Source organism: Hemicordylus capensis, chromosome 3, assembly GCF_027244095.1.
Source record: "Hemicordylus capensis ecotype Gifberg chromosome 3, rHemCap1.1.pri, whole genome shotgun sequence".
Lineage (NCBI taxonomy): Eukaryota > Metazoa > Chordata > Lepidosauria > Squamata > Cordylidae > Hemicordylus > Hemicordylus capensis.
This window is the reverse complement of record NC_069659.1, coordinates 103,866,678-103,880,563: the sequence shown is the minus strand read 5'-3', so window position 1 is coordinate 103,880,563 and position 13,886 is coordinate 103,866,678. Positions and strand designations below refer to the sequence as shown.

General features: G+C 43.0%; 1 long non-coding RNA gene across 1 annotated transcript in view; it reads left to right on the top strand.

Annotated features, from left to right (window-relative positions):
- LOC128352321 (uncharacterized) overlaps positions 1–12,945 on the top strand; it is a 29,359-nt gene extending 16,414 nt beyond the window's left edge. The window contains exon 2 of the long non-coding RNA XR_008320321.1: positions 11,859–12,945. This is a non-coding gene — a long non-coding RNA (uncharacterized LOC128352321). The remainder of the gene's footprint in view (positions 1–11,858) is intronic.
- The last annotated feature ends 941 nt before the right edge of the window (positions 12,946–13,886 follow it).

Here is a 13,886-nt window from a genome sequence, read left to right as displayed (position 1 = left end):
CCTTTTGTTGCAACATCCAGCTCTGATCCTTGTATTCAGCTCTCACTTTGGTCCTGAACTGCTTCTGTGGGATCTATACAAGGTCTGAGTTTTCCATGGTCCTTGCCTTAGAGACTGGAGCAGCATCCTGAGCAGGACAGTAATGCTTGAAGCTACAATTCCCAGCACCCCTTGTGTCTGACACATAACTATAGCAGCATGTGTGGCTTCAAGGAGGTGTTATGCCATGTCATTGCTGCTGATCCATTGCTGTCAAGACCTTTCAGATGCTGGAAAATATTTGTCAAAGCAAAAACATTAATTGGGGGGTGTTAGGCAGAGGTGGGGTGAAGCGAGGGAATAGCATAGAACCATGAGAGACTTTAATCAAATTAGTAATAATAATAAGCAAAGAAATACTTGCTCAATAAAACACATTGGAAGAAGAAACTACCATAAAAGTACTGGAGTTCCTATAGAGGCTGCAAGAGTGTTTGAAAAATTGTACCAGAATGTGAACTATCATACAGAACTATAAGGATGGAGTTCCTAGAAAGGCTGATAGTGGTCTAGAACTCCTGTAGGAGAGGGAGAAGGGTGTGTGGGGTGGGGTAGAAGTTTGGTCTTTGGTGGTGGTTTGCTAGAAGGCAAGAAGGAGAGAAGCATAGGTGAAGGGAAATCATAAACTACTTTCCAATCCAGACTTTATTCCAAGTGTGTGTGTGTGAGAGAGAGAGGGAAGTGGTTGTAATGCTTGCCTTGTACTGAGGCGAGCATAGTGAAAGATTTCTGGATCTAGATTATGAGATGTGCTTGGATAATGTTCTGATCTGTTACTAATAAAAGGTCAGATTAGGAGAGAAAAGTGGCACTTCATTAGCAGGTCATGCATATTGGAGAAAGCAAGCATTTCAAAGGTATTTCCTTGGTTTCTTGTTGAGCTTCATGTGAGCATCCTCTTCAGCTCAATAAAAATAAAGCCAGTATCCATGCTGCAATTCCATATAGATATATAAATAGAAGTCCTGAGTCTCCCCCCCCTCCCCCAACTTCTTTTTAAGTGTAGCGGCCTATCCTGTGAAACTGCAATGCCTCCTGCCAGAAAGTACAGCGCCAAGAGTTAGCCATAAGACATTTTCTAGAAAGGCTATGACAGTTGAGGAAGATGAGTACTGATGATACGCAGCTACACATTTGGAGAATAGCATAAATAAATCAGAGAATCCAGGCTCATACACAAATCAAATTTCCTGTATGACAGATACAGGGGGGAAAGCAAAACTGAAAATAAGATCTGCCCAAAGAAAACAGACAAGCTTTTCATTTAAAATTCCACATGTTCAAGCCAAATCCAGAAGTGATTAAAGGTGTATATTTTTCAAATGATGTTTTCCAACTATTAACATCTTAAATTTCATATCTTGGGCATAATGAAAAATGGCCTAACCTTCCAAGCCATGCTCCTGTAATACATGCAGATATATCAAAGTAAGGAATAAATTTCCAAATCTCTGTGTCAGCACCACTTGTAAGCAGTATACAGTATACATGCTTATATTTTAAGAAAATATTACTCATTAGAAACATAAGGCAAACCTTATAAAACAGCAGTTAGAGTAATCCAGTGATAAATGTTTAGTTGAATGAGATGCCTTGCTTTCAGTAGAATCCTATGTGTTGAGAATCCCAACTGCCAGCTATTTTCTATTGTTGGGTCATCTGCTTTGATATGTAAGTTAAAATATTAAGCAGAGAGGTTGTTCTCATGATCAGTCCTACCCAGATAGGACAGTGCTAATCCTGATAGGCTGGTTGTGAGAAGCGTCGGGATTACTCCTGATCCTGGCGCTTCTCCCTCATGTAGCCCAACTTTTGTACCCAGGCTGAAACTGAGGTAGGAAGCACACCTCATACCCATGCACTTGAGCTGCTGGCACTTCAGCTACTGGCATCTCCTTTCGGACTGCTGGCAGCCATACATACCATAGAGCCGTGGGGTGGAGGGAGAGTGGCCTCAAAGCTGGTAGATATTCCAGTCCACTGTGCACTGTGGGATATTTGGTGGCTGATCTCCTTTCCTCCACCTCTCCTTTGGCATGCCACTCATCTCCCCACCACTCATGGGAGCACATGAACATAAGAACATAAGAGCAGCCCTGCTGGATCAGGCCCAAGGCCCATCTAGTCCAGCATACTGTTTCATACAGTGGCCCACCAGATGCCACTGGAAGCCTACAGGAAGGAACTGAGAGCATGCCCTCTCTCTTGCTGTTACTCCCCTGCAACTGGTACTCAGAGGCATCCTGCCTTTGAGGCTGGAGGTGGCCCACAGCCCTCTGACTAGTAGCTGTTGATAGAGCTCTCCTCCATGAAGTTATCCAAACCCCTCTTAAAGCCATCTAGGTGGCAGAGCCCTCTTCAGGACCTGGATTGTTTGGGGAATGGTAGATAGAATCCGGCCTTCCCACCAGCCCTCCCCAGCCCCAGCTCCAGCCCCTAAGGTCATGTGAATGACCTTAAGATATTTTCTGAACTGTTTTTTTAAAAAACAAACATCCAAGTCAGTTGTACTGTAGGAAATCTATTGAAGCAAGTGCATAGATACTGTAGTAAATAGTTTGTGATTTACAACTTCTGTCTATTTAAGCAAAGTTTTCTCTGCAATACTGCCTCTTACCATCCTGCCCCTAGTGAGTGATCAAATACTATCTCCTTAGATTCTCATTTGGAACATGTATTAACATGGAACATGTATTGTTTTAGGCACAGAATGAAAACACTGAGGAAAAGCTTAAATTGGTAATGCATTTTCTACTTCGAACCTGAGGGTTGCCAAATCAGCAACTCAGAGACATCAAAATAACTGATGTGTCTAGTAAGGCATGGGGTAGGAGACATTAAGAGTTCATTGCCACTGAATGGCAGCCAAAGGGAAGGGGAGCTCCATGACCTTACTGAGTAGGGACACAAGGTAACAGATACAAAGTAGGAACAACTTTTGATGGGTGCTGGCAGAGACATCTCTTGTATCAGCTGCTACCTTCATGTAACTGTAGGGAGGTGTAAAGTGCTGCGTATGCAGGTCTCAAACCACAGCCTCCTGTAGCTGGGACCAGATCACTGGGAAACACCTATATCGGGCAGCAGTGATATAGAAAGATTCTGAAAGTCATAATTTCTTTCATACTGCACGGGAGATGGCAATACTAAACCTCTCCTGTATTCTCCCAAAGAAAACCACATGGCTCTGTGGTCACCAGGAGTCGACACTGACTTGACAGCACAACTTTACTTTACTTTATATCACTGGGGCAACTCTCAGGCCAAAGAAGTTATTGCACTGCAAAAGTCACCCAGTTCATGGGCACTGAGAGTACCGCTCATAAGCCCAGCCAGACCTATTATTAGCCCAGCCAGACCTGGCAAACTGGAGAACCAATAAGTCCTATATAGTGTTTTTTCCTGACTCGTCTCTTTTCTGCAGACTTGACTGCCATTTGGGAACTTGACTTTGGCCTGATCTTCATATGCACCTGCCTCAACCTGCCCCATTTTCTGCTTTGCATGCTGCACCAGAAATTAACCTAACTTGGTTATTTGCTGCCAGCCCCCTTTGTCTGCACAAACGTTTCCTGAAACCCCACCCCAAGGGTGCGGGGATGATGAGGTCAGGGTGCAGGGATCTTACCCTTCATATGCATCATGGTTATGGATCATGATTAGGGATGGTTAGGGATCATGGTTAGGGATCTTACCCTTCATATGGATCATGGTAAGGTTCAGGGATCTTACCCTTCACATGAATTGTGGGAAGGACTTACAGGGAGGGTTAAAAGAGCTGTGCCTAAGCTTTAGCCCAATCAGTTAGGGGAGACAAGCTCAGAGGCTGCACCTAAAATCAAGGTCTGTGCTTCTTGTCCCCCAAGGCTTGAGAGGTTCCTTCAGTTATGCCTTGGGGACCAGCTTCGTGATTCGTGAAGATACGCCTTTTATAAAATATGATCTAACGGCTTTTGCTCACCTCTAGATGCCAGGGCTTGGACAAAAAAATATATAGATACAGTTTCAAGGGGGGAAGTTGAAAGCACACTGACAAAGAGGTGCTTTTTGACAATAAGGATAACGAGCATGATACCAAGAGGCTTTCACTTCAGACCTACTTCTTCTACTGCTGGATAATCCTAGATCCCATTTGGTACCTGAGAAGTACAAACACCACAGAACTATCCCCATTTGAAAGACAGAATTTTTGGAATAAAATTTTGATAACTGTTATTTTTCATATCAAATTTTGATGTTTATTCAATTTGATAATTGGATAAATAGAACTTAAACACCTAACAACAGTAACTTAGACACAACACAACCCTTTCAGTGCAGACTCCCTATCTTTAAGGCCAGAGCTGTGAAACACTGCTCTCACTGTTAACGTTACATGGGTCATACCATGCTGGCTCCATGTCTTGGATCAATTGCAGAACTGGCCTATACTTCTCACAGCCCATTCACCAAAATACAAGGCAAGAGACGATAGGTAGGTGCTGGGGCTCCAGGGACAGGCCAGATGGATGCTCTGATCGTGTAGGACCCTGTGTCAGTGTTCGATTTAGCTGATCTCTGAATCCTGTGATATCCAGAGGTGAATGTAGCAGACGTTAGCACTCCTGACCAATCTATGTACTTTGTGGGGTGCAGGGTGTCTCAAGGGTCAGAATTTGCTGGAGACAGGGTTGGAGGAGAGAATAATGTGAAGTGGTTAGTTTAAGAGAGTACAGGTAACAAAGAGTATAAGAACACAAACTGTAACAGTATACAGACTTTAAACATTGAAGCCTTTTTCACAATCCGTGAGAAAGGGCAGGAAGGGGCGGGGAGGAAGTCTCAAAAAGCCTACCTCCCCTACAGATGATCCTTGCTGTTGGTCTGGGCATGGAGATCACACACCCTGACATGCAGCTGCCTCCTCAGGCAATGCAGAGGGCCATGGGCCGGGATTCATTGCCCCAAATCCTAGAACTCCCATAATGCACCACATGTGTATGCGGTGCATTATGGGGATTCCCCCAGTGGTGGCCAGGAGCCCCGCAGTCTCCCAGCGCTGGCAGATAATCAAACAAATGGGGCTAAGCAGTGATGTAGTTGCACATTTAGAAGTGCAGGCGCTCTCCATGACAACCACCATGGCCATGCCCACCCGAACAACCAAAGAAGCCAAGAAATACTGGCTCTCTTTCCTAACGCAACCCCCTATACTACAGCCCTGGGGCTAAGGGAGTGCTAGCTCCCTTAACCCCATTTAAAATGGTGGCTGGCTTGGCGGGTTTGCCAGTGAGGCACTACTGGTATCAGACGCGATATCAGCAGTTCTCACGCACAGGCAAGACTGGGCTTGGCTTCATTTGCCTGGTTTGCCTGTGTATGAGAACAGCCTTATAATGAAGTGATCCTCACAATCGTTGCAGGAGGCTACTGCTTTCTGTGGGGAGGAAGCCCGAAAGTGCTTACCTCCCCACAGATGACCACTGCCTCTTATCTGGGTGGCTGGATCAGCCACCCACACGGCTGCCAGCTCCATCATGGAACCGGTGGGGGCTGTGGAGATTGGGGGCCACGCGGCCCTCGGAAGTTCCAAGATGCCCCTCCTGGAGAGACCCCCGAGCTCAGAAAGCTGCTTGCAACCTCTCGGTCAGGGATCTACTCATGTGTCGCCACATGCTGCAGTGACACACAAGCAAAAAACCAAGGTTAACGGAGTGTTCGCTCCATTAAACTCGTTTAAGGGGAGGGGGATTTAATGTGGCTAGCTGCTGGGAGCCACACAGCTCCTGTTGCAGCACACATTCGCCCAAAAGTTGGCTGGGCTCCCTTAGCCCACTTCTGGACGATTGTGGGAATAGCCACTGGGGCTATTCTCACGACCAGCAAAAATCAGGCTAGGAGAGCCGGGTGGTTTACAAGTGGGTAACCCGCTTAATTGCCCCTGCCCTTAGCCAAGGTTGTGCTCATGTGTTGCCATGGTGTGGCTCTGCGCCCTGGTAACTTCCGAGTAGACCCCCGACTGGGAGGCTAAAAAGCAGTCTCCCAGCTCGGGGGTTTCTCCAGTATGCCCGCATTGCCCCCGATCCTCCCAGCCCCTATTGGCTCTGTAACGGAGCCGCCAGTCGTGTGGGCAGCTGCTTTGGCCGCCTGGAGCAGACTGCCTGCTTGTGTGCGGGGAGAGCAGGCTAAGCTCCTCACTAACCCGCTCCAGGCTCTTCTCACTGATCATGAGAAGAGCCTCTCTGTGTCTTTTTGTAGGGGAGCACATATGTTTTTCCATGTCTGGAACCTTTAACAATAGCACTTCCAGTTCTTACTCTGGGCCTAAGATACTGGCAAAAAAATCCTTCTTTTCACTCAACACCAGAAAGATAGTTATCAGCCCCAAAGCAAGCATTTCTTTTAGACAATTTAGCCAAAATTTGCTTCAGTATTCACATTCACAGTTGTGTGGTTGGAGATGGGCTTGGAAGGAGAGTGTAATGTGGAAAGGCACTGAAAAAGCCTGAGAGTTGGTACTAGTTTGCAGACAGTGCTGAGTTATTTATTTGGAGAAAAAAGGGATTTTATCTAACAAAGACATGGGCTTTTGAGCAAAGGTTATTTCAGCTGAGTGTGTTGAGTAGAGAGTGTTCTTAAGCCTTCAGGTGCTTATTTAAAGATAGATGTTCTGCTGCACCTGCCTGTGCAGATAGCTACACATTCACAAGCTGGTTCACAGGCTTCAAAGACCCTCTGCTGAAGAGATGTTGAAAGGGGTGCATGGAAATTTTGCAAGCCAAATAGCTGAAGAGCAGGCAGCTTCAAGGCACAACTGGCAAAATCAGAAATACTTGTAAACTCACCAAGCTTCATAGCAAGTGAATTTGTTTTGTGCCTTTCTTGACCCTCTTTAAGAACAAAGAAACCAACAAACAAACCACCAGCACGCAACCATCAATCCAAGTCCTACAGGTGTGAAATGTAAGCGTTTGTCCTCAGTGATCTGACTGTAAGAAGGGGGTGCTTAGGCCATGATACTGAACTTAAAAAGCCAAACATAGGGAGAAGGTTGGTTAGGTTAGGTTCATTCAGCCCAATTTTTCTAACTGGATGGCAGCTTATTATCATGGCACTCTGTTCAGTCACAGAGAGGAATGTAAAGATGGCCTGAATATGCTAGAGGCAAAAATTGCACATTATAATTGTCTGGCACAATTATAATGTGCAATGTTAGTGTAAACATTTGTATATGGAGGTCACTGGGAAGCATATGTGTATGGATACAAGTAACACATTATACAAGTAACATTAATCCTTTTGTTTAAAAAATAAAATAAAATCCAGCTCCATTAACAGAGTTACAGTGAACTGCAGAAATTCTTTTCAAACAAGAAAATCTAGTCCTCTTTCCCTTTCCAGTTCAGAGAAAAGCCCCAATTATAATCATACCCACTTATAAGCAAGTCACATTGTGATTCATGCAACCTCCTCCTAAGTCTGTGCATCTACTAATGCATGCTGATCAACGAAGAATTCCCTGGGAATTTGCCAGAAATGAGAGGATAGTTTCTGTAATCAGTTGTGGCAATAGGCAAAAGCAGCACAGTCATGTAGATGATGACTTCATGATGAATCTCTGCACTAATCTATCCTTTCTGGGTGCCAGAGCTCATTAGCTCATTATGGAGTTGGAAGTGAGGTAACTGCTTCACTGCACATCATATCCAATGCCTAAATGGCTGTTAAGAGGATAGAGATGTTTTGTAGGTGCAGTTAATGTGGATTCATCCTCAGAAATGTGATATGTGATTACACTATTCAGAGATCTCACAGTTTAGACAGTAACCATCTGTGAAAAGAAACTCCCCAACCAAAATCTGTAAATCTGCTCTATTGTGATTAGGAGTTATTTTCCCATTTACAGCCTCATTTATTCATAGTATTTGTTAACCATCCAAGTGTGGCTTCTTCATTGCTGGCTATGGAATAATAAAGAAATAAATGTTAGCTATATTTGATTTCTTCTTTCATTATATTCCAGACCCATATTCTCAAGCTAATGGATAATTATTCATATGAGGCTACTGTGGAAGCTTTCAGCAATGGATTGAACTGTGAACTTGTATGTCCCGTAGCCAGATCTGCATGTTATATTACACTGGCCTCATGCATTCATGGAAGCCCATCTATTAAAGCTGCAGCAACAGGGAACCTCTGATCATACAAGGCACTGCACCATGGCATTTCAGCCACCACTTGGAAAAGTGCAATAAAATTTATGAATGTGAATAACCAGAGATTGACTTTTAAAACAAAAGTCTTGGTACTTTGTCAAATTAAGAAATTTGATGCACTTATACATAAATATGAAGATATCAAATCTAATTTTAGTCAAAATGAATCAGATACAGGTACAGCACCTTTCTAAAACAAAAGAGTTATCATAGGGAATATGTTCACTGAAGAGTTGTTTTTTAAAAAACAACTCTAGCATTTGCTGAAATGGAAGTGCTTTCTGAACTTGGATCATAATGTTATCATTATGAGGATCGATATGTTATCAGTAACTAGGCTTGTTCTCACAACTGGGAACAGGAAGGAGAAGCCTTTTACCCTTTTCCAGGAACCATGTGTACTCCCAATTGTCCGTCATGAGAATTCCACAAGCAAGGCAGTCAGGGAGAAAAATGTGTTAGAAAGCTTGGAGGGTAGATTTCTTTATCTGCCCCAGCTGCAGTGAAAGTGCACAGGTAAAGAGAGCATTGCTAATTAATATTATTGCTCGGAACAACTGGCTGAAATTTTTATGAAGATTTTTAATCGATCTCTGGCCCAAGCTACTGTTCCACCTTGCCTGAAATCCTCTACCATTATACCTCTACCAAAAAAATCTAACATAGACAGTCTGAATGACTTTCGTCCTGTAGCGCTTACACCCATTATAATGAAATATTTTGAGAAATTGGTGCAAAATCGTATTATGGCTTGTCTGCCGGTTGGACTTGACTCCGGTCAATTTGCATATAAGAAGAAGAGATCCATGGAGGATGCTGTGGCTATGGCCCTACACACCGTCCTGACCCACCTGGAGAAACAAGGGAGCTATGCAAGATTGCTTTTTGTTGACTTTAGCTCTGCATTTAATACTATTCTTCCATATAGATTGGTGCCCAAATTATTAGATCTGGGGTTTCCACCGTGTTTATGTAGGTGGATATTAGACTTTTTATCAGATCGTTCTCAACGGGTTAGGATGGGTTCCCATGTCTCGGCGGATCTCAGTATAAATACGGGGACGCCGCAGGGGTGCGTGTTGAGCCCACTTTTGTACATGCTTTACACATATGACTGTGTTCCCAACTACCCCAGCAATAAGATCATTAAGTTTGCAGGTGACACAACTGTGATTGGTCTGATTACTGCTGGAGAAGGGGAGTCGGCCTACAGGAAGAAAGTGGAGCGGCTGACAGAGTGGTGTGGGGAGAATAACTTATTCCTCAATTTAAAAAAAACAAAGGAGATCATTGTGGATTTTAGGAAATGCAATTGGGACATTCAGCCACTCATTATTGAAGGGATTTGTGTGGAACGGGTTTCGGTGTTTAGATTTCTGGGAATGGAGTTGAGAGATGATCTGACATGGGGAGCAAACACCAAAGATTTGGTGAAGAGAGCACAGCGGAGATTATACTTCTTGAGGGCTCTCAGGAAGAATAGTCTTTCAAATAATCTACTGCTGATGTTCTACCGCTGTACCATAGAGAGTGTGTTAACCTATGGAATCTGTGTGTGGTTTGGGAGTTGCACAGTCAGGGAAAGAGCATTGCTGTCCAAGGTTGTTAAGACTGCGGAGAGAATAATTGGGTGTACTCTTCCCACTTTAGACCAAATTTATGCCACCAGGAGTTTTAACAAAGCGGTAGAGATAGTGCAGGATCCCACGCACCCTGGAAATGATCTCTTCCAGCTTCTGCCTTCGAGAAGGAGGTACAGGGTCATAAAAGCCAGGACCAGCCGCTTGAGAAATAGTTTCTATCCAAAAGTGGTGTTAGCTCTGAACGCAGCAAAATACAGTTTCTGATGGGGTTTTTGTTTTTAGTTTTTTAGAGTTTTTTAGAGCAATGGGTATATGGGGGGGGTATATTGGGATATATTTAGTTATATCTTGTTAGGTCCTGTAGAGGTTGCTGTAGATTCTTTCAATCTCGTTGTTCTGTACAGGACAATGACAATAAAGATTTATCGTATTGTATCGTATCGTATCGTATCGTATTATCTGGAGTCATGGAGCTAAAGTTTTAAATAAAGAAGTTTGAGGAAACCCATCAGGGAGCTGCTTGCTAGATTCAGAAAGTCTCTCTCTCCAGGTGGGAGAATGAAACCTGAGACTATCAGTCTAACAAATGTAGAGTAGAGAAAGCATAGACAGGAGGAGATTCCCCTGTTCTCTATCTCTACCCCAAGTGTACCTGTTGCTGGTTCTAAGAGTCTATGCCATCAGGAGCTGCAACTTCAACATTACTCCTCATTGTTTCATGTGCTGATCTATGACTTCCATCTACTCTCGAAGCATCTGGAACTGATCTCTTGGTAGCAGCTTGACCAGCCCATTTGCTATCATATCCCTCTTTCTCATCCCACTGTGACACCCCCAGGCTCCACACCAGCAATATGGGGCAAAATATGCTGAACTATCTTCCAAACCTGTTGAAAAGATTACCAGGAGAACAAAGTGTTTTGAACACATAATCTGTATTTTTTAATTTAATGGTTTCATCTGCTCTTAATATTCAGTTCCGCAGATTCATCTTGTTTAGTCTGGCACTGATATATGTTTTGTGTGCCCTGAGAGCTATTCAATTGAAGGGCAGATGTCAAATATTCTGAATAAATAAGTCAATGCAAACAAACAAACAAAAAACCAAAGTTGCCGTATCTCCAACAAAATGTTTATTTGTGAGCTGGGTATGGAGGTGGGAAGCATGGGGAGAGGTTTCCCTCCACCCACACTCTGGAGCTGGGTACAAGTTCTTGGTTCTCTGTTGCTGCCTGCCTCTGTACCCAGCTCACAGATGATTCATTCATTCATTCATTCAATTTCTATACCGCCCTTCCAAAAATGGCTCAGGGTGGTTTACACAGAGAAATAACAAACAAACAAACAAATAAATAAGATAGCTCCCTGTTCCCTAAGGGCTCACAATCAAGAAAGAAACATAAGATAGACACCAGCAACAGTCACTGGAGGTACTGTGCTGGGAGTGGATAGGGCCAGTTACTCTCCCCCTGCTAAATAAAGAGAATCACCATATTTAAAAGGTGCCTCTTTGCCAAGTTAGCGGAGGTTAGCAGATGATAATTTTCCTCTCCTTCTACCTTGCTTGCTGAATCCTCATGAAGGCCGATCAGGAGCATGAATGGTTTCTGGATTTGGGTTGGAGGCTTTCCCTATCCTATTCCAGGTCATGAGAACAGCCCAACTGCCATAATATAGTAATCACCAGATATATCCATCACCAGTGGAAACATGATTGTGATCTGAGGTTTAATACATGTCCAGAGTACAATGCAAACTTTCAGCTGAAACAACACACAACATAACGTTTTAATTCGTGGTTGGAGCTGCTTTTGGCCAACAAAAAGGGCACTTGAGAGGAAAAAAGTGGTGTTATGTGTTTGGTCATCCTGTTTTAATAATTAGATTATTCCTACTAAGAAGTTTTATTATCTGTTTCACTTTAGTTCACTCTGGCTTATCCAAAATGCTTTTTGCTGTGGCACTTTGTTTTATGTATTGCAGATACATTTAGAAGTAGCCAAGAAATCTCTTCTAAAATGCTCTTTTTAAAAACCCTCAGAAAATATATTATTGACTTTCTTCAATCAAGTACGGGAAAGAATCTTTAAATGCTTATTCAAAAAGGAGATGCATTATTGAAGACTGATATGAAAACTACACAAGAGTTTGTTTAAAGGTCATTTTCATCTTGTTTTCCCTGTGGCTATCAGAATACAGAGCACTTTACATCTCAGAAATAATTACAAAGGAAGACAAATAATTACAAAGGAAGATGCTGAGAATGGGGCCTTCAGAGACTTACTTTCTTCACTATATTAATTCATGAAAGGTATTTTATATTATATGAACCAGCTGTAATAGCTTTCCATAAAAGGTAGTGTGTTTAACCAATAATAAATAAGATGGATACCTATCCCCAAAGGGCTCACAATCTAAAAGGTTTTACCAGTAGAATCAACATATTAGTGCTTTTCCAAAAACAGCCTTGTGAGAGTAGTGATTTTTTTTTCTTTTTGCAAAGCCTGATTTTCCCCTTTTGTATAAAAATTAATGAACTGAATCTACAGCAAACATTCACCCCTCTTGGCAATGCACATATTTATTGTCCATATTTCACCCTTCAGCAAGGCATACACCTTCAAATAAGCATTTTGACGTCTTTGTGAGGAAGCAAAGCCCTTGGAGTTGAAATCTACCAATAGGAGAGAAGGCAATCAGAACAGAATGGTGAAGGCTAGATTTGTCATAGCAGGTATCCTACCAGGATGAATTCAAATAGGTGGTAGCAACACCAAAATTAGGTCCTATTGTGATTAAACTGATTAACCTACTCAGGTTCATAATTTGTAGGATGGCTCCCTCACTATACCCATTTGAAAGTCCAAGTATGTAATGTCTACTGAAATGCTGTTCACAAATAGTGCATGCCTATTTCATTTATCTGTCATTTAAATGAAGCTGACTTTTTCTTTTTTTGGGGGGGGGGAGAAAGAATTTAGCTATTTTTACAGGTATTGTAATCTTCCTTTAGCAGATAGGAGAAAGAAAAATTGTTCCTTCTTGTCTCATTTAATCTCTTTAAGTTCAATCATACCACCTTGGTGCACACAAAGAGCCAAGAATGTCAATAAAATACTGATAATGGAGTTAGTTGGTTCACATGCCAGTTACTTGGTGATTCAGGTCACACATTATACAGCAGAGTTTTGTAGTTCTGTTCAAACCCAGCCAATATTGTGTCACTGCTATATTTCTGAACTGCTTTCTCAGTTGTTTTATACCTATACTAACTCCTTAAATTCCGACAAAACCTCTGCCAAAGGCTAAAAGGTTTGTTGTAAATAAGCTCAGCGTACTTAAACGTTGGCCCTGCTCCACTTTTGTGTTCTGATGTGTCTTGCTTTACTTTTCATGTACACTCAGGAACATAAATATTGATGCTGGTGTAAAAAGCAGGGTTAGGTCCCTTGAAATGGTTCAGATGTGTTTCGTGAAAGACCTAAACTCTATTCAGACATGGAGGTCATATACACGACCTCCTGGCTGCTGCTCTGGAGGGGCTGTGGGGAAGGCAGGGGCTCACCTGCCTTCCTGACAGATGAGCAGCAGCCGTTCTTGTCTTTGATGCACCACACGCCCACACGAACAGTGGCGCAGTGAAGGCAACGGCTGGGAGAAGGAGGAGCAACCCCTTCTGCTACCCAAGATGCCCTGCGCCATGAGCACAACAGCTGCTGCTGTTGGAAATCGTGGTGGGATGAGATGGGGGGTGGCGTTGATTCAGTAGCAATTGTGTACACAATCGCCTGCTGAGGTTAAACGAACCACAGGTTAAACGAAACCTGTGGTTCGTTTAACCTCAGTATACATCTGTGTCAAAAAGCCAGGCTATCCTGGCGCTCCACAGGAGCAGCCTGACCCAGGCTGGTCTTGTAGGGGAAGAATGGCAGTTCAGTCCCCAAATAGCAAAGCAAAACCAAACCAGTTTTGTGATAAAGCAGCAAAGCGAGAGGTCTTGTGACAGTTCTTTAGCATTGAAGAACTACAAGGATTTATTTAAGGAAAAGTTTACAAACAAATGTGAAAG